Source organism: Cucumis melo, chromosome 12, assembly GCF_025177605.1.
Source record: "Cucumis melo cultivar AY chromosome 12, USDA_Cmelo_AY_1.0, whole genome shotgun sequence".
Taxonomy (NCBI): domain Eukaryota; kingdom Viridiplantae; phylum Streptophyta; class Magnoliopsida; order Cucurbitales; family Cucurbitaceae; genus Cucumis; species Cucumis melo.
Genome location: NC_066868.1, coordinates 7,269,620 through 7,276,616, shown reverse-complemented (window position 1 = coordinate 7,276,616; position 6,997 = coordinate 7,269,620). Strand labels below are relative to the sequence as shown.

Below are 6,997 nucleotides of genomic sequence, written 5' to 3'. Positions count from 1 at the left end.
GGGTCTTCGCATCCCGATTTGTCTTAGTGTTACCCCTGGGTTCACTACAGACCAGCATGTCCTAGGTGCTCCCTCGGGACACCGAAGACCAGATTTTCGTTCCTACGGGAGCGCATGTTGCACGTGTTCGAGAACGTGTCAGAGATTGGGTACCATTTACAGGACTCTAATAGGAAGCTAACAGGCACCTAGTGGGACTAGTAGTGGGTCCCTTACTGAGTATTTTATACTCATTCTCTCCATGTCATGTTTTTCAGGTAGAGGTCGAGGTAGGGGCAAAGGCAAGCTGGCGAGCGAGCGACCAAAAGTTACCGTGGCGAGCCATAGGGATTTCTGCTTCCGCTTACATCTCGTTTTGGATATTTAGAACTTGAGTTTTATTTTCTTCCTTATTTACTAATTCATTTCTTTAAAAGTAGATAGGGCCCGAATAGGATTTTAATATTTATTTACATTTTGCATATAAAATCCTGAAGTTTTATTCGTTTTAACTAAACTTTATGGCTTAAATCATGTGTTTTACCTTCAGTAATAACTTCGGCTCAGTATAAGGAGTTGAGTTGTTACATATGTGCTATCCGAAAGCATACCATGCGACACTACAAGAATTTTGGTCTTTTTCGATGCAGAAAAACGTGGGTGGATCTTAAGAAAAATGTGAGCGGAGTTTCTACCAACGTTTTCTTTGGTGGCCACGTTTCATGGGTGAAACCACGTCATCGTTTCCTTTGCCCATGTTGTTGTCATTACGTCGGCAAAATTGCCCATGCAAATTAAAATCGTGAGTAGAGAAGACATTTTAGCCCATGAAAGAAACATCAATAGAAAGATCTTCTTACTCGAGATCATCATCACGTCGGGAAAAATAGACTTTTTAGCCACGAAAAAAATAATAGAAAAACTAGACTTTCTGGGCACGTTTGTTTTGTAGGTAGAAACTATTTCTACCAACGAAAAAATTTTTGTAGGCAAAAAGAAAATTTCTCCCCATGCTAAATTTGTCGGCATAAGTATAAATAGACATTTGCCCAAATACATTTTTTAGATAGAAATTTGATTAATGTTAGCCAGGAATGATGTGTCGGTAGATAATATTTGTTTCTTTTTTGCCCACACACAAAACGTCGCAAAAGCTTTTTATTTGTCAACATATTTCTAGCCACTCAAAAAAGGTGGCAAAACCGATTTTAATTTTTTTCACATTTATTGTTAATATTATATTCTTTTAGATTAATTTTCAAATATATAATGAATTTTCTGGCTATAACAAAATATATCTAACATTGCACCAAAAAATTTAAAAATGAAAATGTTTCCAACCCTTAATACTTTGTCAAAATATGACAAACCATAATTCTTTAGTGTGTCAAGGTACATGAGTTATATTAAATTTCATTTTGTTGACATACCAAAATCAACAAAAAAAAAATATTAAAGACGCAAAAAAATTGTTAACTCAGTCAGAAAGTCATAAAAAAAGTAGTCATTCCCCGCTCCTTCAAACTACATAAAGCTGAAAAAGATACATTAAAATGAATAAGAACATGCTAAATCTTAACTACTTGTTTCAAATGAATCAAGTATCAAAATAAAAAAAGTAAAATTAAATACTTTAAGACAAATGACCCATAAAGTGTAAAATTAAAACATCCAAAAATAAATGTACTTTAAGACAAAAAAAATCCTTGTATTTGTTTCAAACCATCAAAAAACCCAAAAGAATTACCTAAACATGTTAAAATTGATCGAAGATGTAAATGGCCTAAGTGTAACATTCAAACCCAAAATCAACCTAAAAAGTTATCAAAAAGTGCCTAGGTGACATTTTAAAAAACAACACTTACATGCCCCAAGTGTGACTTTGAAACTAAAGTCCAACTAAAAGTGTGCTTAAAATTGTCTTTACTCTCAAAGCCAACCTACAAAACAAAGTTTCAAATGCCCAAGTGTGATCACAAAACACGAAATCAACTACAATAAATAAAAAAGTGTCTAAGTTACTTCAACAAACCATCCAAAAAGTTAAAAATGTTCTATACTTTTAAATGTCATGTATATTTCAAATCATCTAAAGACATAAAAATGTCACAATTTTCAATCAAACGGCAAGCTTAAAGTCCTAAAAAAGGTGAAGGTTCAAACAAGATGCAAATGACCTAAGTGTTTAATTGATACTTCTACAAACTGTCCAAAAAAACTAATTATGAAATGTCACTTTATGCGTGATTGGCTATTGTAACGGTAGGATAGCCAGAAAATATTTCAACTCAAGTACAAAAATAAATGTGAAATGTATATATTATTGACTACCGTAACAACAGGATAGCCACAAATAATATTGAAACGTAATTTAACAATATAATTATTTTAATTTTAGTTTAGAAAAATACCCAAATGTTTGAAGGTGTATCCTCTTCGTCTCCTAGATCCAACTTTTTTGAGCAACTCCATAAATGTCTATAAAGAGTATATTAAAGTCTCTCAAACTACAGTGATCGATAGGGGTATATCATGAAATAAGAAATTTTGTGCCTCTGACCTAAGTGTTTTGTTACATCAGGGGCCTTTTTAGACATGTTTACGGGTTGAAAGAAACTTTTGCTACATTGCCAATTAGTTTTAGTTTTTTTTTTTTTTTTTTTTTTTAGAAATGGCAATTCGTTTAACTTCTACAATTTTTGTAATATTTTAGCTTCACTTTGCTAAATATGCTAGGTGTCTTTTTATTTTTCTTATTGTAAAACTTCTTATAGAAAATTCGAAAACATAATTTTTGCTATACGCAAGCCCAATAATCGTGAATTTATACGTCAAACCTAAGGATAACTTCCAGGGTATATAATTTCACAGGAAACTAAATCATTAATCCCGATGAAAAACACAGTTCCTCTCAATAATACATGAAAGCAAGTTCTCCTATTTATACACAGATTTTCTCATCTCAATCATTATATTCCAATGGATCTTAAAAAACGATTTCTAAGATTTGTGGCTAACCCACTTAAACTTTGCCTTGTTTGGTGGAAATGAAAAATCCCACTAAAATAACCATATAAATAAACACTTCCTCCTCCATATAATAGAGCCACAAAACCACTTATACAAATATTCTCCCTTAAAAGAAGTCAAAATAGTAAATTATATATTCATTCTTTTTCCCCAATCAAACCCTTTTCATTACATTTCATGCAGAATCCATAAAAGTTCTAACTTGAAATCACAAAACTTTCTTTGCTTCTTTTTGCAGCTGAGAAGATGAGACAACACGTAGCCGTTGCGGTAGTCATCATGTTGGCGTTGATGATTATGAACACTTTCTTCCTTGTTGATGGAAGGCATTTGGAGTTGCAAGATGAAGAGCATGAGAAGAATCCTATTGAGAGTCAAAAGTTAAGAGGTAGAAAACAATATGAAACTAGTGAATATAATCACCATGGATGCTATAGAAGTGACTATAATTGTTGGAGTAACAAGGAGACAAAGGAATAATGGGCTTGGTCTAAATACAAACATACACGTCGAGAGATATATTTGTATAAGTTTTTGTGTTTTTGTATAAGTTGAGTATTCATTTTTCTTGCTAGGGTCAGCGAGAAAGGTGATGACAAAAGAGGATATTTTGTATGTAATATTATGTTTGGCTAAAAATGAAAGGACGTATGAGGAGGTGTAGTTATGTTATGAAATAATAATGCATTTGCATGGAACTTGGAATAATCTTCAGAGTTTATTAAAATTGGCCTCCACCTGAGCAGGTATATTTCGATCAATTAAAATATAAACTTTCGACCAATAAATCAAAAAGTAAAAATGAGAATCTTATAATCTAATCAATATTATTTCGCGTAGTTGATAGAATGTGTATGTTATGGGAATTAAATATAAAAAGAATTACGTACCAAAACAAATGTCTCGAAGTTTTTTTTTCCTACAAAGTGTAGCCTATGTTATGGAAAATTCTCCATCGGTGAAAGATAAAATAAAAACAAAAATAAGAAAATTACCCAATCCTGAATATAGACCAAGACTGCTAGGAAATGAGCCAGAGAAAGCTCTTACCAAATATGAAGAAAAGATAATTGGACCAAAACCTAATTGACATGTCTAGACCTTAAAGGTTAAGGTCAATACAGGTCCATCCTCTGATATGTAACATCACTAGTAGCACAATCCAACTTTGAGCTTCAATTTTTCAAATGAGAAAGGAAGTAAAATTTTAACAATAAGGGAATAAGAAAACCCACTGAATTCCATCACAAATAAAGCATGACATAGAAAAGGTAAGCTCAATTTCTCTCCAATATAAACTACTTGCTCTAATGTAACCTTTGTGCTAACATCTTACTTAAGAATCGAAATGCATGCGGCGGCAAGCACCACATTGGTGAGCTATTTTTTTATTGTTTTGTATTTTAACTTTTTCTCCAACTTATAAATTTATTTGTTGGCAGCACATGATAGTCAAGTAAGTTCACTTGGCCAAATTTTCCCATTAATAATGTATGTCGACAACATACAATATTAATGAGATGACACTTCTATTTTTAGGAGGTTCTCGAAGAACAACACGGCCGCAAAGGCTTACGACATCTGTCGATCGTCGACGTGAGTCAAGGTAGACAGAAGGTGTCATGCGGTCGTCGGCCAGCTAGTTAGTTGCCAACCGTCAAAAGAAAGTAAAGAGGGGGTCACGTATGAAGGGAAGAAGAAAGGGGAGGAAAAACAATGAATTTCTTTTCTTTTTCTAATACTTGCATGCAAAACAAGGACCCTGATAATTATATACGTATACTTTTAAAATGTGATTCCTTTTGAAAGAAAGAAAGTACAAATACTGATTACACCTAATTTTACCATAAAATGTAAAATAGTTTGTCCGTTTTATCATTTTTTACGATTCCCTCCTTTTAAAAACTCTAATTTCACTTTTTTTATCTTTCCAAAACAATTTATATATATATATATATATATATATATATATAATTACTTAATCCATGGTTCACCAAATCACACATTTTTTCTTAAATTTCCAATTAAATTAATTAACATCCTTAGTCAAATTAATCTTAAATAAACTCATACTTATCATTTAATTAATTCAATATAATTAAGACAAAATTATCTTAGATTTCGAATGTTCCATTGCAATCTAAGAAAGGAGATTCAAGATAAATATGTAAAGATTGAAGATTAAATTTTAGATACATATTTTCACAAATCCACTCAAAATTGATGTATTTAATAAGTTGAGAACTTTGCTTGAAATTTTTAGAAAACATGTATTTTGAGGGATGTTCAAAATTAATTAAACATGTTTGAAGTAGATTAATCGTTATAGATGAATTAATGAAAGAGTTGAGAAAGTTAATTAAATATATTAAATTGATGAGGGTTAATAAAGTGTTTTATTTGGGAGTTCATTACGTTAATAAATTAAATATAGAATTTATTAAATGTTTTTAACGTGAAAATGTAATTAGGACAAAAAATGAACTAGTTTTTATAATCTTCCAATATTGCATCACTTATTCATTAAAATTCTCATTTTTTAGGAGGTAATGATCTGGATAAGTTAAGGAGTTCAAAACAATAAAAATCGCCTAATTGGAAGGTAAAGTGATCAAAAATCAACCAAAACAAGTTACACATTTTCATAACTTTTCAGAAGTCTAGAACCACCCCAATTCCGTAATGCTGAAGCTTGGGGCCGAAAGGCAATAACCATCTAAAATGTGCAGCATCGCCACACCCATGTTGGTTAGCCCAGCGCTGCATTGTCCAATTGCAGCTCCATCATGCATACTACGAACTTTTGCTCTCCGTCAACGCTCGCGCGCGCATGCCTCTTCCTCTGCCGAGCCAAACTAAATGAACACATTAGCACTTCATCTTTTTTTATTTTCATCGATCTAGAGCAAAATTCACTTGTAAAATCCTCTCTAAACCTTCAATAAAATTCTCTCAATTTTTTTCGAGAAACGACTACTTTCTTTGTGATTTTCTTTGAAGTTACTTTAAATAAGATGATCGACAAACCTACTTTTTTTGGAATAGTAATTCTAACACACTTTCCCCGAGAACCCATGTCTTAATTGCTTTTTGCATGATTGAATCTTTTGTTGAATTTCCTTTCTTGTTTTTGAAATTAAATCTTGCTTGATTGAATTAGCTACAAAAGATTGCATGAATTATCTTTAATTTCTAATGGCGCTAAGCATATTCTTTGAAGCATGAATGGTCGAGAATATTTTATTTGATCTTTAGCTTGTCATTTTCTATTGATCTTTCTTAAATTCCCAATTAGAATTTCAATTAATGAATCTTTTTTAAGAAAAAGGCATTTTTCTCCCTGATTTAGAAGGGGGACATGAATGATAATATATCACATTTGAATTAGAGGAATCGGACATGAAATTAAGGTTAAGAAAAACTTAAAAGAGTTAAAAGTTACTACCAACTATACCAACAAGATGCATCTGTCTTTTTGGTGGCTCAATCATAAGAACTCCAAAGATAATTCTATGTTGGGTGATCTTTTGGGAACTTTCTTAGTATGCATTTGAGTGAGGAAAAAGTATGTTCAAAGGACTCTGTTGGTTTGTGGGGACGACTTTCACGTACTCTAATACGTCTTTAAGACAAATAAGAATGATATAATTATCAGGTCGCAAGGGATGCAAGAAAATGTCAGAGATCTAAATTTTGAATCTTGGTCAGAATCCTAGACCTCAGATGTTACAGGCATTCCTTACATGCTCTCGATTGTCACAACATTGTGTAGTCTAAAATCATAATGCAAATTCTAAAGATTTTATGGAAACCTATAAGATGAAAATGATTTCTTTGAATTTCATATGAATTAGACTTGTTTCTTGATTCTTTACTATTAGGATAATTAGCTTCTTGAACTAATTAGTTGTGGGTTTTAATTAAATTATTGTGCATCTTTTGTTCCATGATAGAAAATTTTCTATAATGATCTATTCTTACTTTCACT

The 6,997-nt window shown here is 31.8% G+C and overlaps 1 long non-coding RNA gene across 1 annotated transcript; it reads left to right on the top strand.

Moving 5' to 3' along the window:
* The first annotated feature begins 3,083 nt into the window (after window positions 1-3,083).
* On the top strand, window positions 3,084-3,717 carry LOC103501135 (uncharacterized). Its single transcript, XR_540214.1, has 2 exons — window positions 3,084-3,133; window positions 3,248-3,717. It is a non-coding gene; the product is annotated as an uncharacterized LOC103501135 (long non-coding RNA).
* The last annotated feature ends 3,280 nt before the right edge of the window (window positions 3,718-6,997 follow it).